Source organism: Mus musculus, chromosome 12 (genome assembly GCF_000001635.26).
Source record: "Mus musculus strain C57BL/6J chromosome 12, GRCm38.p6 C57BL/6J".
NCBI classification, from domain to species: Eukaryota; Metazoa; Chordata; class Mammalia; order Rodentia; family Muridae; genus Mus; species Mus musculus.
The window spans coordinates 29,180,405-29,208,155 of record NC_000078.6 but is presented as its reverse complement, the minus strand read 5'-3'; the positions used below and the strand labels follow the sequence as shown (position 1 = coordinate 29,208,155).

Sequence of the window (27,751 nt, the reverse complement as noted above, 5' to 3'; positions counted from 1 at the left end):
ATCTCCATCACCAGCCTCTGTCAGAATATGAGTGAAAATTGACTGTTAATAACCTGAAGCCCCATTTTGCCAAAGGTGGGACCATTCTACATAGCTTTCTGCTTCAGGAGTATCAACCAAAGACAGTGGCCAAGGACAGCTATCTAATGCCATGCCCAAGCAAGTGTGAACAAAGCTTGCTGAACACATCTTACCCTGGCTCAGGCTGTAGTAGTGGGCCGTGTTCTGGAAAGCAGTGAGAAGCCAGAGGCAGCAGCAAAAAGGAAAACCCCAGAAGTGGGTAGCCTGAAGTCTGGGAGGAGAATTGAGAAATATTTATAAATCCCAAAGGTGCCTGTTGAGTACCACACTGGCACACAGTGAGCTCTCAGAGTTGAGGCAGACAGGCAGGATGGAATCACCAGGTTGGAGGTGAGGATTCAGCCCACAGACCCTGGTGGAATCATGGTCCCCAATGACCACAGATAGCAAAGAATGTACCAAATCCAGAGGGAACCTATCGTGAACTCTGGAAACGGATGGAGACATGCAAAAGAAGAGCGGTGCTGATGGTAGATGTTAACTATTGGTAACTATTACATCCAACTCTGCACTCTAATCTCCATCTCCCTATAAATTTAAAACACCCCTGAGAAGTGAATCAGTTGACTTAAAAGAACATTGCTTTAAGCAGGATCTAACCTTCATTGATAAATTAAAGGACTCTTCAAGACAGGCATCCTGAATGGCGGGAGAACCACAATCAAGGAAGGACATAGTGCTGTGCAGTGGGAAGAGGCAGTTTTCAGTCATTCAGCTGTCCTCCTCCTCCATGCTCAGCAGCACTGCCTGGGTCAGCACCTTTCCCATGCGATGCTGGTCCTCAGGCGCACATATTAACTGTGTCCTCAGCAAAGCCAAAACTCTCGTTCTTTTCCTCGAGCTTTGTATTTACTAGAGAGGAGGCTGGCTCAAAGAATATGGCAAAAAGTAGTAACTAAAGGTCAGGCCCCAAGCCCCAAAGTTCTCGTTTGGTCTCCCCAGTACTGATTCCACCTTATACTCCACAAAATAAGCTCTGGTCACGTGTGTGCCAGCCTCATCCTCAATAGCAATGGGTATATAACAATGGGCTCTCTAGTCGCCATTTTAATGAAATCTGCCTGATTCCCCTTCCATTGTGGCTTCTGGACTCCAATGCTCAAGTTGGTTTTTGACCCTCACCCTCAGCCCCAGAGCCACAATGTAGCCTCTGGTCACCTGCCTCTCTGCCCCTCTGCCTGGCTTACCTGCCTCTGCTCTCTCACCATGCCCTTTGCTGTAGAGTTCTGGTTCAGCAAACACCTCTGTACTGTATAATTAATATCCCCTGCGATGCAGCAGCCTGCAGCCCACCTCCAGACTTGGATCTGTTCCTTTTCTCATCCATCCTGGTCACAATCACTGGAAGCCTTAACTGTGACAACACCCAAGCCAGGTGCTCCAAGTGATAGAGATGGATGAAATCTGCCAGCCTCAGGGCAGAGGCCTTGGCAGGCCCTGGAAAGGCAGGCAGCATGTGGCGGTGCTGGCTGGCCAGTGGCTAGCACAGTAGGCCATCCCTGGGATGGCCGAGGCTGCATTATAGCCAATAGGGACATGTTGATACCCAGTCCCTGATCATCATCCCTTAGGCTGTCTGAGTTGATTCCTTCAGTTATCTATTACTGCCTAATAAATGACCCCATCCCTTGGAGGCTTTAGAAAGCAACCATTGACTCTATCACAGGACTTATAAGAATTTAGTCAAGCAGTGGGTGGCCATGGTGGCCATGCAATCTTTCAGGGGTTAGTATGGCCATCACAGTCACTGTGTGTGGCACCACTGGGGAAGCAGAGAGAGACACACACGCAAGATTATCTCCCAATCATAGTACCACAACCTCCAAGAGGCCATCCCAGCAGGGGGCAGTTCTTTGATTAGGCCTGGAACTCCCGCGTTCAAGCTTCTAGGGGAACCAGGGAGAAGTTCAAATTCATCTGAACTAGGGTCAGAGGTCCCGTGGCTGGAACACAGCTGTAATTGAAGCTTGGAGGATGGAAAGGATGACTGTAGGTGGTTAATAGTAGCTGGCTAAGAGGGCCAGTCACAACCCAGTCCTGAGATCAACAAAGAGCAAGAACTCAGCGATTCCCAACAGGACAGGAGAGCAGGAGGTGGGGGTTGGTACTATATGGTCATCCTTTACCTCACATACAGTGTGGGACTGGCAGAGATGTCTCTTATCTGTTCTGCAGCCATACAGAGGAAAAGCTACAGTGTATTGTTTCCTGAGTGGGTTGGAGCATCCCACACTAGAGCTGCTTAGTTATGCCAGAGCCATGGACACAAAGCTAAGTAAACCCCAGTTCCCAAGAGAGCTGGAGATTAGCATGGGACCTGTGCACTAAACACATCCCGCAAAACAGAAGAAAGATCTGGGGCTCACCTGTAGTTCCTCAGATCGCACAGGGAACAGAGAGAATGTACTTCCAAAAGTTGTCCTCTGTCCTTCACAGGTATGCTGTGGCATGCACATGTGTTGAATACATGCATGCATACACACATACATACACAACCCCATGCATGCACTCACACACACACTCACACAAATGATGAGTAATTTTTAAAAAATATTAAATTACACGTGTATAGGAAATAATAGAGCAGCAGTGCCCTTCGCCCTGTGTAAGCATAAATATAAGATGAAAGCACTATAGTGATGTTGGTTTTGATAAGCCTGCTCTTCAGTGAGTGGGGAGAAAGGAGGAGGAGGAGGAGACACAGGGAGGGAAGGAGGAAGGAAGGGAAAATGGGGAGGAGGGGGAGGAGCTAGAAAAGGAGGGAGAGGGAGAAAGCAAGGGAAGAAGGGAAAGAGAGGAAGGGGTAGGGTGAAGACAAGACCTCCTGCTAAAACATTCCCTATTGAAATCACATGATTTAGATTTTAAAGCCTGAGGTATGAACCATACTTGTCTCAGCTTCCACCCAAGTACCTAGAACTTCCTAAAAGAGATCCAGAGGCCATAAGAATCAGGCCATCTACGTGGTGAGCACTCCAACTTTAAGAAACCTGACTTTAACAAAATCAGGGGGAATACCCCACACAAAACCAGCTAACCATGGAGAAACCATGAAACCATGGAGGGACACAGATTACACTCTGCTGGAGTGGCGGTTCCCTCCCAAGCCACCCAATACTGCTCTGGAGTGGAAGGCAGTTCACCTCCTCACCTTTGCAATACGCTGTGAATTTCAAACATATATCATAGCAAAGACCTGTGAAACTCATTGCCTCGTTGATGGACTACTTGATGCCAGGTAGAAGCAGAGGGCAAGCTCGGACCAGCCTCTTATTGCTGTGGGGCAGACCACGGGCCACTGAAGATCCTCTCAAATCCCTAGAGTTGGGTAGGTACACAAACACTGTCAGCGTGATCAGAACCACTCCCTCACTGACCTTGAATGTAGCTAAGCCCACCCGTGTCTTCCCATGGCAGAGCCTAAGAGGAGACATCTCCAGGTAAAGCAAACCAGCCCTTGCTCAGCTGCTGCCACCCTTATAGTGCTCGAGCTGGTGCTCCCACCCTGCCTCCACCTTCCCAGGTGCTCCTCCCACTTGGAAGGCGGGGCTTCAAACACCAGCTCCAGAGCACTAAAAAACATATTTCTCTAGAGAGGAAGACTTGGCAGCTTTCTCTCCTAAAATAGGCATTATGGAATACATATCCCAACCAGTGAGGTCTCAAGCTTGCTCAGCATCAGAGGCCATTTTGTCATGTTCCTAAACAGAATCCCAGGAGTTTCCACAGTTCTCAGGGCTTCTCTTAGGTTTAGCTCTGAAATGTTTGTCCTCTAAGAGCTCCCCTGCTACAGGCTTGGTTCCCAGTTCAGCAAGGGGCACAGGTGGGGATTTGGGAAGGTGACTGAATCCTGAGGGCTCTGAGCTCAACAGTGGATAATAGGTTGGATTTAGAGCACAAGAGCTTTGTTGTAAAAGGAAGGTCTCTCCTGCTTCCTGGTCTGTGTGTGGCAAGAATGTGGAGCAGAAACCATAGAGAAACACTGCTTACTGGCTTGGTCCTAGGCTCATCTGTCTAGGAGTGACATCCATGGTAAGCTGGGTGCTCCTGTATCAATCAAGAAAATGCCCCACAGACACACTCATGGGCCAATCTGGGGAAGGCAATTTTCAATCAAGGGTCCCTCTTCCCAAGCATGTCAAGTTGACATCCATGATTAGCATGAATGACTACTTGTGTAAGCTGCCCATTTTTGTCTCTGTGGGTCAAACAGGATTAAAGTAGGAAGAGCACATATGTGAGCCAAGAGAGAATGTGTGAGTCCTGATTGCTGTTGTGACACTGAGTACATTGTTGAGCCTCAGTATTCCCGTCTCTAAAGTGGGGATAATGATGCTTCTCACATGATATTTGTTATTAATACCATCACATGATGACCACCAGAGTGAGGCACTTGACAAATGTGGAATTTGTTGGATTTCTATAGCCTGCAAGCCATAGTGGCTCATGGCACTGCACTTGGGATCTATCACCTTCCTGCAGACACAGTGCTGTCTGCAAACACAGTGCTGTCTACAGACACCACTGCCTGGCTTCATCTCCTAGAGACGTGGCACCACCAGCATCTGTGACCCAGTGCTCGCACTGAGAGATGGATGAAGAGTAGAGCCCTCTTGGCCTCTCTCTGCTAATCCCATGGAAGGCTTCTCACCAACCCATCAATAGCACACACAAACACTCAAAGTGCCAAGACCAGAACCACCATACACTGGCACCACGTAGACTCAGTGAAATCTGCTCAGACTTGGGCACTAGCAGACTTGGGCACTAGCACGGGCTGCCTAGTTGGGAGCAGAGGCCATTGCTGAATCAAATGTTGGAAGGGAATCTACAATGAGGCCAGATACATGGGATACAGCAAGTGTATGGTGTGGCGTCAGGTGAGAGCAGGGATGATGCAACACTGATGGGGAAAAAAGGCACAGAGAGGGCACAGACCTGGTCAGGCACAGAGAGGGCACAGCTTTGGCCAGGCAACATCAGAGGATTGGGGGACAGCTTGAGCTCCAGGCATCTTCCTGTGATCTGTTAGACCCGGCCTCCTCTATGCAAGATCACAAAGAGGCACCCCAGGGCTGCTCAGGTGTGGGGCTGGACACAGACAGGAGACCTGAGTTCGCTGTCCTCTCCTGCACAGCCAGAGGTGTGCAAGCCGTGGCAGAGGCTACTCACATCTGCATACCAAGTGCTGTGGACAACCTGGAACCACAGCAAATAGAGCTTTGGAGAAGCTGGAGAAGTGCAGGGAATTGACTCCATCATTTTCCAAATTAGCATACAGATAAATAAACATGCTCTGTCTTTTCTCTACAGTGAGAAAAGTATGTCAAAGCCATGACTAATCACCTCTGACGATGAAGAAGCTTATCTTGGATGGCAACATTTGCCAAGTGTCTATGCAAAAAGCATTCCCATCAGTCATGAAAACATTGTACCACTTGGGCTTTGAATCCGACCCGTGATGCTATACTACTCTAACATCAAGCATCACATCAACTGAATTGATTCTTAACACATGGCTCAAAATCATCTTGGTACCACGTCAATGGGCTTATTGGCTACAAAGTAAAATCTACCCAGCTTCATCACATGGAATATAAATGATCAATTAAACAAGAACAACAACAACAAAAACTCCCTAACATTTCATATCCTATAACTAACACCACTGCTTGCATCCCCTAAGCAAAAGGCCTTCTTTTATCTCCCCCACTCTGAAGCCTATCATTCTCAGATGCATCACTGGTAGCCACTTACCAAGGGGGATACTTCCTTCACTGGTGCTATATGGTTCTCCATGGCGGTGCCAGTCCCTAAAAAAAAAATGAGCCTTATTCAATACCAGCTGTGTGGGTCACCTGGAAGGAGGAACCGTGATGAAGACCTCAGGAGAGGAGGCAGGGACAACTATTGCTGGTGAGAGGCAGGGGAGCCATAATGTAGGGTCTGTGGACCTCAGGAACTCACGTTCTGTCTTGTTATGCTATGTGAGATGGAGCTCTTGGAAGATAACTGGCTGAAGAAGGGGAAGCTTATCCAATTCCCAGGGACCTTCTGGAGAGAGAACAGGATGGCCCCACAGGACATGGCAGAAAGAATGGGCACGCCCACTGGAGCGACAGCAGGGCCAAGGGCCCCATGCAGCTGGGGAGGCAGCATCCCCAAAAGTTGCAGATGGGACTAAAACATGCTTCTTCATGCTATATCCTGCATAGACTCTTGAGTTCAAAACCCTTCAAGTTTGGACTCAGGATCCTCTATCATGGTCCTTACCAAGAGCTCTAATGGGGTCCCTGTTCTCTACAGTGTCTTTCCAGGCCCCATTAGAAAATGACAGCCTCACATGAAAGCTACCCCTGGTACTGAGAAACTCTACTTTTGTTCCCCAGCACCTCATGTCTAGCAGGTCTAGCTAGGCCATCAGCTGTATGGGAGTACCCTGTCACAGGACCTGAAAGATAAACAAGAAGTCCCTTCTGTAAGGCCCTTCTCTGGAGTGTGTCCTTTATGTGGCTGGAAAGAAGGCATCCTCCATCTGCTGACCCCAGGTCTGTTGGCCACAAGACATGGCTTCATGAGGATGCTCCCAATGACTCTGGCCTCCCTTCATCCCATTGCCAGCATGGTACTTGACGTAGAGTAGATGGGCTGATGGGGTGAAATGGGAGTTGGGGGGAGGTATAGCCACATATGTAACCCAGCTACTGATAAGCTGCATGTCACAGGAAGCCAAGTAAAAGGGAGGGGGATGTGGCTCTGGTTGGAGGAGCATACACTAGCTATCCATGTTGAACTGACTGATGAAGGCAGCTGTGGGATGCCAGCTCCACCCATAGGCAAAAGGCAAGACAAATCTTCACCAGCTATGTTTGGAGTGTGGGTATGTGTGGTAGTGAGCAAATGGACCTGCAGGCAGAGGAGTATCCTAAGTAGAGATGCAGACAGGCCCAGCTAGCGCTACGAGGCTAGAGGGACCTGTGTTCCTGGGTTCCAGTGAGAGTTAGAAGCAGGAGCCAAGGTGAGCTCAGGGGTTCTTGGCTCTTCTGAGAGCCCCAGGAACAACAGGCACTCTCAAGACTTCAATTTGTCTGTGTAGGACTCTCCCCCATCTCAGTGGCACAGTGTCTCACTAGCTAGTGGTGTGGGGCCTGCTTTGAGCTGAAACCGGCAGCCGTGGAATGCTGCATGAGCTATGCTCTTGGACACAGGTCAGCCTATTGATGCAGGAAAACAGCCCTATAGACTACAAAGGCAGACCTCAGTGCTGTCAGAGCCACACACATTACCACATAGATTCCAGCAAGTGGCTGCCACAGTAGCTGCCTCAAATGGATACCCATGGTCTCTTTGATCTCAACTTCTGGGGAAGATGTACAGACTGTGTGCCCATGCTACCCCTGTCCACATGCTATGATGGGAAGGAACTCTAAGTGAGGTGAGGCTGCGATCCTCTTATCTATGGGGGAAGGTCCTCCCAACAGGCGAAGCTGGAATCTATGCCGTAAGACCTCTGCTGTGCCTCTTTTCTCAGTGAGAATGCCAATACTGGGTGAGATGATACATTGATCCATTTCTCATTGTGGCGCAGCCATCCATCAGCGCCTCTTTCCTGTTCACAGGGGGCATCTGGATGCCAGGCACACACTGTTCCCCTTGAAAGCCAAGAACAGTGGGTGGCTGGTTTGGGCCAACTTTGTATGTGAACAAACCTCCTCCCTGCTGGGCTAGACTCACACCTGTGTGCTCTGCCTCCTGAGAATTCTCCATCCTGGGGAAGGCTTCTGCTCTCTGCTTTCCCTCCTGAACCAAGCCTAGGCTGTGGTCTTTGTTTCACACAAAATGGGCAAAAGTCCTAGGAGAAGACACCAGATACTTGGTGGTGGTTCCAGTAGAGACTTCTATTCTACTGTTCCAAGAATCCTCCCCTTAAATAAAAATGACCAGTGCTACAGGCTAGCTCAGTGCTCACGTAGAATACTAACCCAATATGCTCTTGACTTGGCTCCCATTCCAGCACTGCAAAAAACAATGGGCACAGAGTTCAAACTATCAGGAGTTTGTGGTACCTGCATAGTCCCAGACTGGCACTTTGGGGGTATTTTGACCATAGAATCAGGCATGACAAGAAATAAAACAGGGATGCTTCAGGAAGAAGCTGAGAATATGGTCCTGAGCTGGGCAGCCCAACTCTGCAGGATTAGAGTGCTGTTCTGGGTAGTGTTTGTCAACTTGATACAAGATGGAGTTATCTGGGAAGAGGAAACACCATTTAAGTATTTGCTTCCATCCGATTGGCTCATGGGTGTGTTTGTAGGCTATTTTATTGATTAATGATGACTCTGAGAGGACCCAGCCCACTGTTGGGATGCTACCCCTAGTTTTGGATAGGAAAGCCAACTAAGAGAGCCAAGAGGATCAAACCAGTGAGCAGTAGCATACTCAGCCATGGCCTCTGTCTTTGTTCTTGCTTTCCAGTTCCTGCCTTGAGTTCTTGCCCTAACTTTCCTTTGTGGTGGACCATAAGCTTTAAGCTGAAATTCAATCTTTTCCTCCATGGTCATGGTGTTTACCACAGCAATAGAAAGCAAACTAGGACAGATGGTGATGCCAACTCCATTGCTTTGTGGATGCTCTATGGAGCTCTGAGGCCTTGGGACCCACAGTCACCTCTACAGAAGGTCAGTTCATTGTACAGCAAGTGGTTCCATGAAAGAACCTTTGGGAGCAAACTAGAGCTGCCTCCTGGGAAGCCAAGCTTGTTTCTAAATAGGATAGGTGGGGAACTCCAATCCCTGGAGACATCTATGTCCAGGCCTCTGTGACCACTTGGTCCAGCGCCCAATATAGCCCCCATCTCACCCCCTCCACCAGCTTGATAGACACAATGATGTTTCATCTGCCCATCATGAAGAGGACCCAGGAATCCCTCCACCAACTCATCCAGTCCATTCATGATGGTGTTCCACATTACACATAGGGAAGCTGAGGCTCTAGGTGGTCAAATCTGGCTTCATTAGAACCTTGGCAATCACAGTATCAACATCTAGGGTCACCAGTGTCCTACCCCAGGGATCTGTCTCTCACAAGAATCTATGATTATCTAACAATAAAATCGAAGGTCCAGGGGGAGGGGGATACATGTGTCCATCTTCAGCCTGAGCCCAGGGCAGCACTGCAAGCTATTCACACTGGGTTGAGGGGCCCAGAGGACTGTGGATAGGATGAAGGATCCCCAACATGTGCTGGCAGAGGAACAAGTCTAACAAAACCCAGGAGCAAGGGAGCCCTGTGCTTCTTCCAGATTGTTCCCATACACCAGAGTTATCTCCAGAGGAGACCCAGGTAGGCAGACGGCTCTACCCAGAAACAGGGTGAAGTCTTTGAAATGGGGACATGATCCAGACAGCCTGTCACCTGGGCTCACTCCCCTCACCCTAAGAAGAGCACCCATGCCAGTGAGAGCCCAGGGAGCGGAGAGAGAAGGAGACATCTTCAGGCTCTCACAGCATGTCCCCACATCAACATGACAGACAAGACAAGCATGGCCTCACTTCAGAGATTTCAGTGTTAGCACAGAGAACCTGGGGGGCTGGAGACCCTCCTGTCTGGAGGCCCTCAAAGAGCAGGGAGTGTCTATGCCTTCCTGGGATTGCCAGTGTCTCGCTTGTCTCTGACCCTAGCCAGACAAAAACAAGGAGCAGGGTCTGGGCCTGTGCTGGAAAAAGATCTCACATGAAAGAGCTCAAAGTGATCTATGGGGCTCATATCCTCTCTAAAAATAAGGACAGACAGAGAGGCGGGCTGAGGAAAAAGCTGGGAGGGAGGGGAAGGGAAAGGATGAAGGAGAAATGTGAGAAGGAGGGAGAGAGAGGATGAGAGGAGAGAGAAAGAGAAAGGTGTAACAGGAAGGAACGAGGAAAGGGTGAGGAACGAAGAAGGAAAGATTAAAAAGGGGGACAGAGGAAATGAAGGTGGGGGGGGAGCCCTGTCCTAGTCTGGCACTGAGCACATTTTGGGTGTTAAGTTCTAGCAAGGAGCCTTCCCACCAGCTTTGAAGGCTAGCAGTGGTGCGCCAGTGAGGGTCTTCTCCAGGCCTCCATCATGCTGTGTGTTGATGTCTGCTTCTCCCCCAGTCCTCAGGTATATTCTCTGTTGATGCCTGCTCATCCCGCTGGTCTTTCAAGAGATTCTGTGTGTCTGCACAGGGCACTGTGGGGAATAGAAACAAAGGGAAGGGAGAGAAACCATAGTGACATTGTTACTCTTATGTTCCACAAGGTCCCTTCCCACTGACACCCAGGATATCACTCTTTGTCTGTTACCCTTATGAGAATGAAGAGTCTGATCTCCAAGATGGCGGACAAGAGGCCATAACACAGCGGCTCCTTTAACTCTGAAAGGAGATCTCTGCTGAAAGTCCACAGATCCAGCCTCAGGATATCACCACCATGAGCTGGCTCATCCGACAGAAATGCTGATTGACAGGCAAACATGAAGCGCCTAGGTAACCTGAAGCATCCTTGTAGACCTTTGCCACCTAGCCTCCTCCGGGAAGGCTCTCTGCCCCAGTCCATGATAAGTGGCAGTTTATAGGACAGATGAATGAATGAGGGGGAGAGTGTGATGTCAGTGGAAATTCCCAGTCTCCAGGACCATTAGCCTCTTAGATTCACCAAATAGGAAGTAGCTTTGAAAACAATAGAGAAGGCCACCTCTTGGGTAGCCTTACATCCCTGGTCCTGGTCAAGGCAGGACCAAACTTGAACTGCCCACTACATCCTTAGGAGATCTCAGTGGGTTGTGCCATAGACTCCTGATCTAGAGGCCCTTGATCCCTCGGATTAGAGGCAACCTGGACAATGTTTACCTATGTAAGAGTCTCACATGCAGTCAAGGCTGAGCCACTGATCCAGGTGACCCACCCAGAGACTTCCAACCCTATGATGCTGGGCCTGTGGCTTTTGGTCCCCCAGGACCTCTTTCCTCAGGGCTCCTCCCCCTGTGGTCTTCCTCATCCTCTCTCTTCTGGTTCCCCTCTCCTTTAATACTCCCCTAAGTTTAATAACACTTCTTCTCACTAAGTCTCCCCTCCCTGTTCTAGGCTCCAATCCCTGCTCAGGTTACCTACCCATTGAGGATCTCTCTTCCCACCCTCCCCCATCTTTCTACCTCCCCTTCATCACATCCTTCCTCCCTGACCCCCATCTTCTCTCCCTTACATTTCCTCCCACCTTCTCTGTCTCCCTCTTCCAAAGTCCTTCCCAGTTTCATATGAAGTTGTGTCCCATGTAGTTTCCTCACAGCCACAGGTAGGACGTAGAAACAGTAGTCAGAGAGGATGTGCCAGGTTAAAAGGGGAAGTAGGGAGGAACAAGGGATAGTATGGTCAGGAAACAAGGGAAGAGAAAGGTGGCCTCCTCCTCTAGCTCAGCTTCTCCCATCAATACAGCTTCCTTCAGCAGCTCCAAGAGGATGAATCCTAACTTCCAAGATTGGCTTCCAGCCACGTCCGTAGCTGGGAAGAATGCTGTAATTAACAGCCCTCATTAATCAGGGCTCAAACTGGGCAGAACTGGATATGGGGGGGCTGGGAGGGACATTACTGCATTGCACTGACAAAGCCGTTGCCACCACCTGAGCCTCAGTGTAGGCCCTTGAAGTCAGGCCTAGGATCTAGTCAGAAGGAAACAGAGGCTAGGCCTGAACCTGAAGAAGACCACTCTAGGAGCTGGCCACTTTGGAACACACCCATTTTCTGTTACCTTCCTTGTGGAAACTCCTAGTCATTCTACCACAGCCAAAAGAAACTGCTGTTAGACAACAGAGATGAATAGGTCCTATCTATCCAGCTCACAGCCCTGTTCTCATCACAACCCCACCTCACTATGGGTAAAACACAATGGACTCACAAATTAAAAAAATTTAAAAATCAGCTAAGTCCTGCACGGGACTAACTGGGTACTTCCGGGTCATTCCATATAGCCTGCTCTGCCCGTTCCTTCCCAGAGCTCTCAGAACAGGTGGGTATTCCTGCCCCTCCCTCCACTCAGATGTAGGTCTTAGAACGTCCATGTGTCTCTCAATGTGTGTGTGTGTGTGTGTGTGTGTGTGTGTGTGTGTGTGTGTGTGTGTGTGTGTGTTTGAGAGGCAGTCTCTGTCTCGCTAACCCATGCTAGTTTTGAACTCATAATCTCAAGCAGCCCCAATTTTTTTATTTTTTTTTTATTTTTTGGACTCCTGAGTAGCTGGGACCACAGTTGCACGACCAGCACACCTCAACTATGCCACTTAGAATCTGACTTCAGCAGAGCCCTGAAGGCTCAGAGGCCCGACCTCCTCCACACCTATATGAACTTATTCCTGTGAATGTGACCTTCCTCGTGACTGTATGATGACCCTGGGCTCATTCAAGAGCTCAACTTCAAGGGCCAGCTCATCCTTTCACCTCCGGAAGTGGAATATTTTCTCCATTTATTTGAGGAGAAATGTGGCATGCCCCACACTGTTATTCAAACAATACTTTCTCACACTCTGGCTTCCTTAAAGGTAAAGATTATTTGACAAGTCCACTGTGACCTCCCCACCCACCCACCCCAAAAATTCAGATGCAAGTGAACCAGTATCACACACATTCTATCATTTGCCATTTTATCCAAATTGCCCTGTGCATACTTGGTCTTATTTTCATAAACTAGAGAGAAGGTGGCATTTGCTTATCTTAAAGCTGATGATAACTTTCAATAACTTCAGAATATGGGGATTTTATAGGTAATTACAGGTGAGTCCTAATTAGCATTTTGGCTTTATTGGGGGGAAAATCTGTCTTATAAAAGCCCATAATTGGTCTGAGCCAGTGCAGCTGTGTGTCTGTTAGAAGCTTGACCAAAGTGGATTTGGACCCCCTACCCCTGTTCCAGTCACTGTTTCTTGTGACATGCACAGTGGGGTTTATCTAACACTGGAAAATGGCTTGGGACTCAATATAACTTCGTGCACACATAATGTACTTCCATCTCTCACAAGCGGAGAGCAGCTTAAAGTTCAGGTGGGCTGAAATATCCTCTTGTTCCTGGACAATGGGAGCTTCCCATCTCTATCTCCTGCTCAGTGTTTATGGATCTAGATCAGCTGGATTTGATGGAGTCCTAGAAAACCAGTCATATGGCTCCTCCAAGAATCACTTTAGCTACAGAGTCATGGAGGGCACCCTGTGATTCCAACCCTCAGCTGGAGACCTAGCCTTACTGTTAGGAGGATCTCTCAATCCTTGTCTTTTTGAAGGAAAATATTTAGTGAAGTGGCTTATACAGTTTAAACAGAAATCTATTTAGCAAGGAAAACACTCCGAAGAGAGATTAGGTGGGCTGCCTAAAGCAGGCAGCAGTGAGGTAGGTGCTGAACTGTGGATTCTAAAGATTTTATAAATATTTCTGAGGTGGGCAGCAAGTTCATGTGGTAAGGTAACTTTTTTTTCCTCCCAAATCATGGTAGACCAGATCTCCCTTTTAAAATATTTCTTCTCATTGATCCCCACAAAAGAGGGGATATCAAACCTGCAAATCATGAGGTATCATAATGACATCAGACCTTTGAAGAGTCAGACCCTTTGTTGGCACACATGTGGGAAAGTGCCCTGGTTACTTTTGTTCTTGATATAGTGAAACTGCCAGGCAGCAACCTCAAGGGTGTTTAATCACAAAGGGTTAAACATCAGGTTAAGCATCAGGAGACATGGCTGCCAGGATGCAGACATGGTGTTTGTACCTCAGTTTCCTCATATATAAATCCTTGCCTAACCAGTATCATGAGCCTCACATCCTCCAATCAAGCAGGGTCCCAGGAAAAAAAAATGGGACCCAGAACACTTGAAGGACAACCATTCTTGACAGAGGTACTTATTTACATGTATATGCATGTGTGCATGTTTGTTTGTGTGCTGGTGCCCACCTGAGAGGACATATATGTGCACACAAGTGCCTGTGATGTAGAAGTCAAAAGTCATCTGTTTTTGTCTTTGTTTTATTTTTTGATGACTCTAGGAATCAAGGGGTCCTTTGCTTTCGGGGCAAGCAGTTCACCAACAGCTCTCTCCGGTTTTCCTGATAGCTGCACCCTATTTGGTTGCCTGGTGAGACCAAGTTGACAGTTCTGTACACCAAGGCCCAGCCACACTGCTTTCTCGTACCCTGTTTCTCGAGTGTTGTGGGAACGCCTGCTGCAGCAGTACCCTGCAACCGCCTGGGCCTGCATCTGCCAGCCTCCTCCAGTCTCCGGGGAGGTGTTCAAGCAGCTTCTCCCTGATGCCCATCTTCATTCTAATCCAGGAAAATTGGCTCATGGCTATCCTCACATCAAAATGAAAAAGAATCATAAGCCGTTGATCCTCCTGTGGTGAGGGCTAAGCTTTGAGATGACCATTTCTTGATTGTGCAAAATAGACATCGAGCTTTTTTATCCTTGGTGGTGGTTTTAATCCCCCATCAGTTGGCTCAGGTATTTTCTGAACTTTATTTGCTGCCTCCAGCCAAACACATAATTTGGCCAGGGTTTGAGTAAGAAATTGGGTCAGCAGTCTCTGTCTCCTTTAACCTTGCCATCCCATTGTAGTAAATGCAGGTTTGTGCTCTCTCTCTCTCTCTCTCTCTCTCTCTCTCTCTCTCTCTCTCTCTCTCTCTCTCACACACACACACACATATTCACATATTCTTACACACACACACATACACACACATACATGTACACACAGTGCATATACACACACATACACACACATACATACATACACATACCACACACATATACGTACATACACACACACACACCTCCTATGTTCATGGAATTTCAGGGTAATGGGAGTACCCTTCATTATGCATTGTTAGCCCCTCTCTACATGAATTTATGCTAATGAGATGACAAAGTGGGGTAAAGACTGGGGAGAGGCTTCAGGTAGGGAACCTGCAGATGGAAAAGGCTAGTCTATGATCAGAGGTTTGGACCTTCAGCTTCATTCTTCTGCCCTCCTTGGAGAAGTGAAGAATGGAATCCACTGGTAATGGCCGTGATATTTTCTGTGCCTGCTCCAAAATGCAAAGCCAAAGATTAACCAGCCTTGCCTGAGAAATGCAACCTCATATGAACAGCCTGCGACAGTGACATCTGGAAAGCTTCTAGGTAGAGAATATATCCAAGGACCTGGAGGGAGGTGTGACCGCAAACAGTGGGAGCTCTGTCTGCCGCTTAGACCTTGCCCCATGCATCTCTTTACTCAGCTATTTATTTATATCCTTCATGTCACAGTAGAATCAGAAGCACCACATTTCTGTACAATTTTTTGAGTTGTTCTAGCAAATTATCAGACCCAACGGCTTCTGTGGCAAACCACATACTCGGAGCCAGCTGACTTTGCAACCAATGTCTGAAACTAGGGCAGTATTGCAGGTCTAGGTCTCAACCTTATGAATCACACAAACTCCAAGGTTATCCCAGGACTGACAAGTTTCTGGACACTCAGCTAGCATCCAATAGAGACTGCTGAGATTTGTGCTTCCACGTGTGTGGCTCAGATCCAAGCCCTACCTACCCAGCCTTAAGAACCCTAGATTTCCTGCCTCCTCCAGGGCATGCTTTTTTTCTATGCTATGTCCAGCAGTCTGTCAGTAGAGTCTCACAACACACACTATCCTGTTGGACTCAGCCCACCTTCCTCAACTCACAGCAGTTCAGTGGCTAGCTCACAATCCTAAGCTTAATAACAAACCTCAACCCACACAGGAGATTTCTTGTCTTTGGTCACAAGGTGTATCTTAGAGCTCTTCTGTCAGTAGGCCATAAGTGGAGTCCTTCATTAGCTATGCTGAATGGGTCCAGATGGCTACATGGTACCCAGGGCAAAAAGAAACCTCTTCCATTCCCAGACACATGGCCACACCATAGAAAATCTTTCCCCAAAGCCCAAGTCACCACATGCGAACTGATTTCCCGTGATGAAGTTCAAACCACATAAACAGCATCTGTATTCTCAGGGAGATAAATGGAAAGGATTATAGGGCATGCCTTTCACCCAGTGCTTGGCCCCAGGAGCCCTGGAGATGCAAACTGAGAAGAAAGGACTGGGACTCATTCTTCTTAAGGTTCGTTGGATTTCTATTCTTCAGTGTCCTGGTAGCAAAACAGACTTCTCAAATAGAGAAGCCTGTCTCCCTACAGCTTCCATCTGGACTTAAAATAAACACACTTGTCTCTAATCCTATTATAACCTTGGAATATGTCACAGCATCGTGTTATGTGGACACCAGGGTCTGTAAGGAAAGACTCTTATTCTTTTCCCATCCCTGGGTAATCTCCTCTGGATGGGTCGGGGAAGCAGAGACAGACAGGATAGGGAGAGTAGAAGTGGATGAAATGGAGAAGGTGGACAGATGCTGGCAACCGGTTCTACCTGTATTTGTTCTTTTCTTATTGGTATGACAAAATATGTGACAAAGGCAAATCAGGGAGAGGAGGGTTTAAGGGTACAGCCTATCATGTAAGGAAGGTTTAGTGTGAGGACAGAGCCATGTCTGTGGACAGGAAACGGGGTTGGGGGAGGGGCACTGGTGTTTCACTTCTTTCCTCCTTTTTATTCAGTCTGGGAGTCCAGACCATGACATGGTACTGGTCACATGGTATTCCAATCCCAGTTAACCTAGTCATAGAACTCCCTCAGACATCCCCAGGAGTGTGTTTCCATGGTGATTTTTAAATATAGTTCAGTTGACAAGATTAACAACCAGGTTATCCAATACCTTGGTCCCGCCCCTTCTACCGCCTTGTTGACCAGGTTGAGGAGTCACATGAGATTGCTTCCCTGCTCATCCAGTTAGAACTCACCCAGCTCTCTGTACCCATGCTCCTCCTGGTGGGACAAGGAATGGCATTTCTCACACTTGAACCTCGTGTTTTCCCTCCTGACTACAACTTTCTGAGGGCAGTAACCACATATGTGCATGTTGATAATAATGCCTGAGAAGGAGTTCTCTTCTAAGCCCTACCATCAAGCTTCTAGTTTGTATTCTTCCTGAAACCTCACCACTGTCCTCTATAGATGTTCTATAGATGAAGCATCTAAGGTGGCAAAGGGGGATTTAGGAGGAGAAAGGGGAGAAGGGAGAGAAGGAGGAAGGGAAAGGAAAAGAGAGAAAGTAGAAAGGGAGAGAAAGAGAGGGAGGAAGAGATTGAGAGACAGAGAGAAGGAGAAAGAAGTGGAAGGAGGGAAGGCTGGAGAGAGAAGGGAAGGGGTAGAAAGAGGGAGAGAGGGGAGAGAGAGGGAAGGAGGGAGGGAGAGCAAGAGAAAGCAAGAAAGAGAGAGCAAGAGAGAGAGAAGAGAGACAGAGACTGGGGGGGGGGCCAGGAATCCACTCAGAGAGAGTCTGAACCCATGCAGAACCCTGACCCAGGGCAGAGGCAAGTGAAGCCCCCATCCTTGGCACTGGATTCTACTGACGCGGTTATGACCAAAGCACTGGTGACATCAGCACTCCATCACCAGGGCTAAGCTTGAGAAGAAGGATCACTCATATCTGGTGGCTATTTCACTAAAATAATGTCATTTATCATATTCTCAAATGGACTAGTGGCAGATTCATGAGTTCCTTTTAGGTGGTGACTAATGAAGGTCTAGTCGCTAAGGTCCACGCTAATGCAGAAGAAAATATCTTGCTTAGGGACTGATCCCTTGGTAAAATGTGGAAGAAGAAGAGAGATCATGGGATTTAAATTCAGGCAGGAAAATCTGATTCTGTGGTTCCCAGAAGAAATTTGCCCTGCATAGAGAGAAGAAAAGTTATTGTCAATTGAGCTAAGTTTTAGCTAAGAAAAGCTAAAAAGTAAGCTTTTCTCAGCTGTCACTGAGTGAGAGAGAATGGGGGTGAAAAGGAGATGGGGCACAAAATGAGTGTCATAATTAAAATCTTTTCCCTGTGTTCTCATATGCAACCAATACCATTGACTTGGAATGGAGTAGAAATGTGTGGGATAGAGGCAGCAGGCTTGAGTCACAGAAGTCTTGGTGCATGGTAGGTATGGCACACTGAGGTTGAAATGAATATCTGCAGTGATGCATCAGAGTTGTGAGTGACAGAGTCATAATGAAAATAATGATCCATGGAAGACATGATATTCACAAGTCATGAAGCACAGAAGTTGTGTTCAGAAGTCATGGTGTTAGCGGTCATGGTGCACTCTATGGAAATCATCATGCACCTAACTCATCACAAAGAGCAGTCAAGATGAACAGAAGCCATGAGGCACCAAAGTCACGAGTCATGAAAATAGCGAAGTATAGAATTCGTGGTATATGGAAGACATGGTGCATAGACACTATGGTGCACAGAAATCATAATACACATAGGTCATGATGAACAGAAGTCATGATTCATGAACATAGTGATGTGTGGCAGTCATGATGTTCAGAAGCCATGGTGTATGGAAGTCATGGTAGGCATAAGTTATAGTGCATGCAAGCATAGAGTCATATTATACAGAGTCATAGTACACAGAAGTCATGAAGCATCGACATCATAAAGTATAGAAGCTGTAAAGAAGTCATTGTATATGAAACCGAAATGCATAATTCATGGATGTCATGGTGCACTGAGATCATAACACATGGAAGTTTTGGCACATGAAAGACTTGATTGATACACAGAAGTCGTAATACATGGAAATCACAGTTGTCTTGGTCTTGGTTAGGGGTTTACTGCTGTGAATAGATACCATAACCAAGGCAACTCTTACAAGGACAACATTTTTTTTTGATTAGGTATTTATTTCATTTACATTTCCAATGCTATCCCAAAAATCCCACACACACTCCCCCACCCACTCCCTCACCCACCCACTCCCACTTCTTGGCCCTGGTGTTCCCCTGTACTGGGGCATATAAAGTTTGCAAGTCCAATGGGCCTCTCTTTCCACTGATGGCTGACTAGGCTATCTTCTGATACATATGCAGCTAGAGACACGAGCTCCGGGAACTAGGGCTGATTTACAGGTTTAGAGGTTCAGTCAGTTATCATCAAGGAGGGAGCATGGCAGCATCTAGGCAGGCATGGTGCAGGAGGAGCTGAGAATTCAACATCTTGTTCTGAAGGCAAACAGAAACAGAAGTCTGGCTTCCAGGCAGCTAGGATAAGGGTCTTAAAGTTCATGCTCATAATGACACACTTCCTCCAACAAAGCTATGCCTCCAAATAGTGCCACTCCCTGGGCCAAGTGTATTCAAACCACCACAACAGTGGACAGAAGCCATAGTTCATACAAGCCTTGATTCATAAAAGCTGTGATGTTTAGAAGCTATGCTATACAGAGGTGGTGAAATATAGAAGTCTTGATAGAACTCATGGTGCAAACATAATGGTCTGCCTAGCAGTCCTGGGTCCGGCCCTTGAGTTCCCCTGAACATAACCATACCAGATTCTTAGAGCTTCTCAAGTACATGCCTAGAGTCCTTTAACATCATAGTCTGGGCTTTCCTTCCTCCAAAAGAAAGCTCCTGGCATCCCTCTTCCAGGTCTGATTCTGATCTCTCTCAAGGTCAAGTCCTTCCCTGCTCCCTTCAAATGAATGCCTTGTCCTTAAAAGGTAACATGAACCTCTCCATGCTGTACCTAAAAAATCTAGGTAATAGCAACACGCCCTTCCTCTCTCCTACAGGACTACCAGAGCCTTGAGGACAGAAAAAAAGACTCAGACCTTAAACATATGAAAATGCATCTAGCATAGATACACACATGCAAAAGATAAAATAAAGTCAAGATGGGACAAGCACTATTTGCCTACCAGCTGGGCTCAGGAGACAGGGCTAGGCAGTGTGCCTAGTGCTGCGGTTTTTGTAGGATCCCCCCCTTTCCCCTTGGTGATCACTGTTCTCATAGACTACAAAAGCTTTCCATCCTTCATAAAATAGGCCTGCATGATATCACAGAGCAATCTGGGCCCAGGGATGCCCCAGGAGAAGTGGGTATTGCTCTGCTTCCTAGTGTCTTTTTCTGAGAATATGGCACAGAAACAAACAAACAACAACAAAAAAGCAGGCTCTGGTGGCAGGCAGACACGCCCTTTCTGGAGTCTGGAGTCTCTAGGTTTTGTTCTAGGAAACGCTGCAGGAAAACAAAGATGCTTGAAAGACGAGATTGGAAGGCTTTGGAGACCAGAACTGTGAGATCAAAGAACTGTAAAGCTTTTGAGGTGAGGTGTATAAATGGAAACTAATTAATCTGAAGGAGGAGTTTGCTGCGGTATTTGAGTTTGCATGAATGCCATCTGCTGGGAGCTCACAGAAGAGGTCCCACAAACAGAGAAGCCCAAGAAAACATCTTAGAAACCTGCATTTGCCTGTAACTGGTACTCTTAGACTCAATTACATTGCAGCATAGGTGGCTTCTAATTGTCTTAGCTCTATCTTCACTTTTGGCTGGGAGACAAAGCATCAGGGAAGGACTGACTGAGTTGAATAAAGCACCAGACTCAATCCAGAGGTGCGTTCAAGTCTCGGGCAGGCATCTGCTTACAGGTAGCCTTGAGTGAGCTGCTTTGCCTCTGGATCTCAGTCTTCCTCCGTACCATCCACACAGGGCCATGATGAACTGGTGTGTCCAAAAGATAGCCCACTGCGGAGTTCAAAGGCTCTGTAAGTGTCAGCTGCTACTGTAGGAACTGAGTTGCGTTGGTAATTCAGAAAATACTGCTGAAAATAAAAAACCATAAATCCATATTGTCTGGACTGTTTACACCTGTGTATTTGAGTCCTGGCATTTTATTACCTAGCTTCAGCAGATACTGCAGCATCCTATTGGTAGAGTTTGACATGTAGCATCATGTACATTTGTGTCACTTTTACAAAGTAGAGGGGATGCAGGCAATAGTGTACAGGACAAGGCTATGGAGATTCCAAGCCTGAAAGACTCACACCTTCTGGAGTATGTGCAATATACTGAACACACTGTCTAACATAGGTGACCCTGGATACATAGAGCTGCCCCATATTGTAGTGATATACTGAAGACACAGAGATGCCCTCATGTCATAGCTGATACTAGAGATGCAGGGATGTCCCCATGACATGGTAGCACTGAAGATACCAATGTTCCCATGGCCTAGATGACACTGGGGACACAAAAATGTCCCCATGATATAGGTGACCCTGAAAACACAACAGCCTAGTTGGATCCTGATGACATCAAGTTCTGTGCAGCCACATTCCTCTCCTGACTCTATGACTCCTATGGTGATCAACTGGATCAATGGCTTTCATGGCAGGAATCTCCCTAACTGCTTCCTTGTTTAATGCTGATGGTTAATCTTGAATGTCAACTTGATTGGGTCTGAAATCAACTAATAAATAGGTACCTGGGTGGATCTGTGAGGCATTGCCAAGAACAATTAACTGATTGGGGAAAAACCTTCTCCTAGAGAGAGTGAAACCTTCTGGCAAATGACCTAGATACAAAGAAATCTGAGGAGAAAGTCATGCTGCTTGCTTGTATAGTTTCATTCCTTGGTTATGAGTTTATCTACTTGGCTCCTGTACTTTCTTTGTTGCCTTCAAAACCCAGTTTCTTCCACATACCAACACACTCTTCGGACCATGGCTTTCCAAGAACCCTCCAGGCCTCTAGCACCAAACTAGGACTGCCAAGATATCTGGCTTCATGGACTGAGAACTGATGGAGCCTCTCAGCTTCTCTAGCATACACGTGACCATCATTGGATTATACCTTTTATAATATATGTTCATTCTGTATGTCCTATACCTCCAGAGAACACTGACTAGCATATTGTCCAGCCCACATCATCATTGGTGCGGAGGTCTCTGTGTGTGTGTGTGTGTGTGTGTGTGTGTGTGTGTGTGTGTGTGTTGCTGTTGTTGTTGTTGTTGTTGTTGTTGTTGTTTACAGAAAGAATGATAAATTTTTCTGGTGATGTGGATCAAAATCAAAGCCTAATGAATTCTAAGCAGAAGCTCTACCAGAAATTATTTAAGAATTTCTGGACATATTTGTGTTCCAAATCATGCTTAGGGAAAACAAAGGCTTCTAGAGGTTATGAAACTCAGCATCACAGACACTACAGGCTGTGGGAAGAGAGTATACAGGAGGTTGGAGATGCTCAACAGATCTCCATTTCTGGTAGAACATAGGTTTCTGGGTACCAGTGTATCGGGGTGGGAGGATCACATGGGCCATGGCGTTGGGCGGTGCAACTGAAGCAAGCAGGAGTGGCAGGATAGAACTCAGTGGCCATACAAAGAGTATCTTCTGCAAGTTTTCAATATCTCCTGTTGGCACTCCTACCTTTTGCTCGAATCATAGAGGTCTCACCTTGATAACATTCATCTCCTGCTGGACTGCTCAGAAGATGGTCCCTGGAGTGCCTAGTAACACTGAGGTCCAGTTCATTGTCTACCAGCCAGGTCTATCTGGATGTCTCCTGTACACTGAGTTCGTGTCCCCAAATCAAATACATCCCCTTCCCCTGAGATCATGTCATGATCTTGCCATGCCCCAGCCACCAAAGCTGAAACCTGCTCCCAACTCACCCTGCTCCCCTTGGCCTCTCCTCCATCACCAACATGTTTAGTCCACACCCCATCTAGCCAGGCTGCTTTCTGAATGGGCTTCTACTCCAGCTTTGTACATACACCTCTACCTGGTTTAGAAGCCCTTCACTCGTAAACCTCCCTGCCTGTCCCCAGCTCCATTTACCATCCCAACTGGACCACCTGCCTACTCTGCAAGCTCTCCTTTTACAAGTCCCCCTCTATACAATGCAATCACTTTTGTCTCAGATCACACCTATCTTGGTAGTACCCAGAGGACCCTCAGTCACTTCTAGCAGACACACCCACTCCTGGCATTGTTCCTTAGCCTCTCCCTGCCTCCTTCACTGACCACTCTTCCCTGGGATTCATCCTTTGAAGGGTTACAATGCCCCAGCACCTTAAGTCCACTGTGGACCAAGCTTCTCACTGAGCCCCCTTGCATCCTTCTATAGCCTGAGTCCCATCAGATGTCAATGAGAAGTGAGGGTTGGGACCCTGGTTAACACATGTTCTGTTGCATATTACATATCTAAACATGAGAACAAAGTGCAAACATCTGCTGACATTGGCTAAGATCAGTCAGGAAGGAGCAAGAATTCAAAGGTAGACAAGAATGAGAGCCATTGGCCAAACCCAGAAGCCTGTGGCCTTCTCTGAAAGACAACCCTGAAGCATGTAGGATGGAGCACCTGTCACTATGGTGAGTCCCAGCAGCTGTTACTCATGTCTGTCCCCTCTGGGCTCTATGCTTCTCAAACCTGCTTTCTGTCTATTTCTGCCTCTTTCAGCAGAGTTGCTCTTGTGGACAGAGTGAGCAGGCCACCCCTCCCCTTTGCAGTATTGTAGGGACAAGAGGAATGGCTCATTCATCATCTGTCAGCGACGTGTGATTTGGGGGCTGCCCTCAGTCCATTAAGAGGCTCTGTATTTACACCACCACCCTCTGATGTTAGGGGGATCATGGGATACGCAGCACCTACAGCCCAGCCTGTCTCCCACAAATCCCAGCATGTGTCCTGCTCATCATCCAAGAGCAACATCACGGTGACATGGAGGTCTGGTTATCGACTTCCCCCACATTCCACCCATGATTACACAATTAATATTAGCGCACAGTTCACCCACCGATGAGCCATGCGCTACAATCTGAGACGTGGCCGCTTATGCCTCAATCTGTAGGACTCATTAGATTTGGTTGCTCATGGAATCTGCTTAATTTCCAGACAAGCCCTATCCTGTAGAGGGAAAAAGATCATCTGTAATAATTACACAGCTCGCCTGCTCAGGGGAAAATAGATTTGTTACTTCTCTTGCTCAAAACAGCTTCACCTCCGGGAGGGCTTTGGAGGCTGTGGTCCTCTCACAGGGACTTATGAGGTTTCCATGATCAAGCTGTGAAGGGGTCCCTACCTGCATCTTATCACTCCCCATCCCTGACTTCCTCTTCAGCTGTGAGCTGTGACAGGACATTTCATGCAGAGCCTCACTTCAAAGAACATGAAACAGGTTACATAATCAAAGGACTAAAGGCCGATTAGGGAGATGATCAATTAACAGATAAGTAGACATGGGCTGTGTGTGTGTGTGTGTGTGTGTGTGTGTGTGTGTGTGTGTGTGTGTTCCTTAAGGACTAACCTGCCTTAAGGAGTCTGTTTCCTACATACTGGGGCCAACATGTAGGATGGTGCATGAGAGTCCTGGTGTTCCAGGAAACAGACAGCAGTGACATTGCCTCCTCTCCCATTGGGAGTCCAGCTACCAAAAATAAACATTCCACTCATTCATTCATTCATTCATTCATTCATTCATTCATTCATTCATTCATGCGTGCATGTATCCATCCACCCTATATTGCCCCTATGGCTCAGTGTGATATTGGAATTTTTCTGGAAGCAGCCCCTGAAGAAAGGCCTGTGTGCCAATGATTCATTAGTAAGTCCTTCCAGAGGGACCCAGCACAGAAGCAAAGATAGAAGGCGAGAAGTGAGGAGGCCAAACACAGCTGAGTAGCTAGAAGGCTCTGCAGGGAGACAGACATTGTGGTTCCCCCAAAGCAGAAGCTTACAATTCTCATGGTTCCTCCCCAAATGACTCCCAAAGGAATTTTTAAGATTCGGGAGATAAAACCTTGATGGTGTTCAGTTTGCTGCAGGATATGAGCAGTAGAACTCCTGACGCCCTGTGGAGAAGCTGAAGTCACACAGCACAGCGGTGGGAGAGAAAGTGCGGAGACTCAAGTGTAGAGAGGTTCCAGGGGGCCCAGGCACTCTGGTCCACTGAGTTCCAGAAGCACTGGTCACCCTTGACTTTTCTCTCCCTCAGTGACTTTGCCCTGCAGCCCTATCCTTTGGGCACTTGCCATAACTTTTTAGACAGAGGCCTCTACTGGCCTCACTGGACACCATCCCCCTCCCAGGACTATTTATGCCTGCATCTCCTAAGGTGGCTTAGCACAAAGGCTTGTGTGTGCTGGGGGAACAATCTGTTTTATGAGAGAGGGATAATGACCACAGGAATGGTCAGTAGAGCAATCTGAGACTCTTTGCAATGCCTTTGGCAACTCCCCAGTGACAGGGCATGAAGATCATTCTGGGCTTCAGGGTCTGAGCTCTCTTCCTGGAGATTAGAGCCAGAGACATGACCCCTATGTGTGTTCCTCTTCTGTTATGGAGGCATTAAGCATACCAGATAATTGTGAGCTTTTGAAGTTAGACCTGGTCCCCAAGTTAGTGATGTCTACATCTTCCTCATCACTCTCCCATCCAGGCAAATCAAAACAAACAGAAGAGCAGCCAAGGACAACACTGGAGGCTTCCTGTGCCTCCCTCTGTGGCTCACACCTCACCCACAGTATCCCCTCAATCAGGAAGTAGCCTACCTCCTCCTACTGTCAAGCCATGATTTTTCTGCCCTAATTTTGAGTGGCCTCCACCCAGGTCTGTGTATAGCATCCTCTATGCGTCCATTCTAATTCACATTTGCCTACTTTTCTTCAGGTCCTGTGTGGCTTTCTCTGACCCTGTGTTGTATCAAAAATGCATGTTTAAATGATAGTTCTATGTTCTGTTTTATCTGAATTTTCTATAGCTTGGGACCCACACACCAAAGAATGTGGAGTGGGAGGGGACAGGGATTGAAAATAATCTATTGCTGGGAGATGGCAGTTCGAGATGGGGATTTTCCTAATGAGCTTGATAAACTTTATGGGAGGCATCTGAGGAGAAACCCCCAAGCAGCCAGTCTTCTGGCAACAATCAGTGAGACCTCAGGCTCCAAAGTAAATGCAGTTGTATACACTAAATCTGGGGACCCCAATATTGCCAGAAGTCAAGATGAGCTCATCTACTTTCATGGGCATTTCCAAGGACCTGTCAGGACATGCCCCAAGTGAGCTAGGCTACCCAGGTTATGGGAACAAGGCAGCTTTCTCAAGTCATCATTATTTCAGAGTTTGCAGACACAGCCTTGTGATCCAGACCATAGAGAACTGCCAATCAAAACCTGTCCTAGGAGACAGAGTCACAACGTGCTCTGGAGTAATTTCCTCCGAACAATGAAGCCACTCTGACTCACAGGCCCCAGGATACACCTGTTTGCAGATCCTGGGGCAGATGGGCTTTAGGGAGCCAGGCAAGCATAATCAAACAATACAAGTGAGCACAATGGCCTCCAAATGGGACCTGAGGCCCTTGAAGTTTTCAAATCCACCAAAACCTGCAGACAGGCACCTTCACTTTTGTACCAGTTGTTCTGGTTTGATTTGGTTGGTTGTTTGAATAGTGTCTCTTGTATCCCTGCCTGGCCTGTAACTCACTATGCACATGAGAATGATCTTGATCTAATCCTCCAATTTCTTCTTCTTACGTGCTTGGTTGACAGGCATGTACCACCACACCTGGTTTTTCATGGTGCTAGGGTTGTAATTCGGGACTTACTATATACTAGGTAGACCTCTACCAAGTGGGCCACCTACCTCACTCACACATTCATTGCCTTTGACCAAAAGTCAGATAGGAGCAGAAGTGGAAAAGATGAGTTTGTCTTCCCAGGACTGACATCAGAATAATGACTTGAGAGAGACAGAGATAGCAAACAAATGGTTTGGCCCCATATCTCAGATGCTAGGAAGCTGTAAGGTCTAGGTATGCGAAGGAGATAGGCGCTGAAGGAGATAGGCGAAGGAGATAGCATACCAGAGTCTTCAGATCAACCCCCGGAAGAGCTGAGTAACAGGAAGAGACCTGACTCCATAAGTCAAGAGTTGATCCTTAGTGTCACTGGAGGTGGAGCACCTTGAAGTGCTCTCAGGAGAAAACAGCAAGACCTGTGTCCTTGTTGTGGTGAAGCTTGCTAATAGACAAGGGTGAGAAAGAGGAAAGAAGGGAAAAATCTCAAGGACCTCTGGGTCCCCAAGTCAGAGCACTGAACCTCTGGAGATGAGAGGAATCTTGGAAGGGAGCAGACAAAGACAAGGAGGGAGGATTTGCATTTGAGAGTGATGGGCTTTCAGTTTACACATCTCAGATGATGTTGAGACAACCAGCAAAGACACATGAGGAAGAGTGTAGGGTCACATGGCTGGAGGAGAGAAGGTCTGGAGAGCTGTGAATGTACAAGAATTAAACAGACTTTCAGTAGATACAAAGAACCTTCAGCAAGGCCTTGTGGTCTGGTGGCTGTCACTTGGTGCTCCAGTTGAGGTTCTGATCCTTGCTTGGGTAGCCTTGGACAGTGAGTCACCATGTGTGTTAGGTGGCCTCTGGTTGGCATGGCATAGCCACACAGAGATGCTGCCCCATTTAAATGAGATGCCAGTCAGCACCTAAACCTTGATCACTCAGCAGCAGTGTTCAACATAAAGAGGGAAGTGAGGATGAACTGAGGCTGCGTGAAGGGGGGGGGGGGTCATTCATCCATCACACTTGTCCCAAATCCCCACCAATGACAGTCTACAGTGATGAAAGGATGTCGTAGCTTTTGGAGAAAGAAAGAAGTGTGTGAGAAATAACAATGGAAAGAAAGAAATGCTAACAGAACTAAGAATTCAATATGTTAAAAAAAATAAATGTACCCTGAAACAATGGGCAAGAA

The 27,751-nt window shown here is 47.3% G+C and overlaps 2 long non-coding RNA genes across 3 annotated transcripts in view; both read right to left on the bottom strand.

The window, feature by feature from the left end:
• Gm31569 overlaps positions 1–2,509 on the bottom strand; it is a 73,072-nt gene extending 70,563 nt beyond the window's left edge. For both annotated transcript variants that reach the window (XR_381400.2, XR_001780594.1), the window contains exon 1: positions 195–2,509. This is a non-coding gene — a long non-coding RNA (predicted gene, 31569). The remainder of the gene's footprint in view (positions 1–194) is intronic.
• Positions 2,510–8,387: 5,878 nt separating this feature from the next.
• The window catches only part of Gm31333 (predicted gene, 31333), a 57,840-nt gene continuing 38,476 nt past the window's right edge, over positions 8,388–27,751 (bottom strand). Inside the window, exon 4 of the long non-coding RNA NR_154987.1 lies at positions 8,388–10,290. This is a non-coding gene — a long non-coding RNA (predicted gene, 31333). The remainder of the gene's footprint in view (positions 10,291–27,751) is intronic.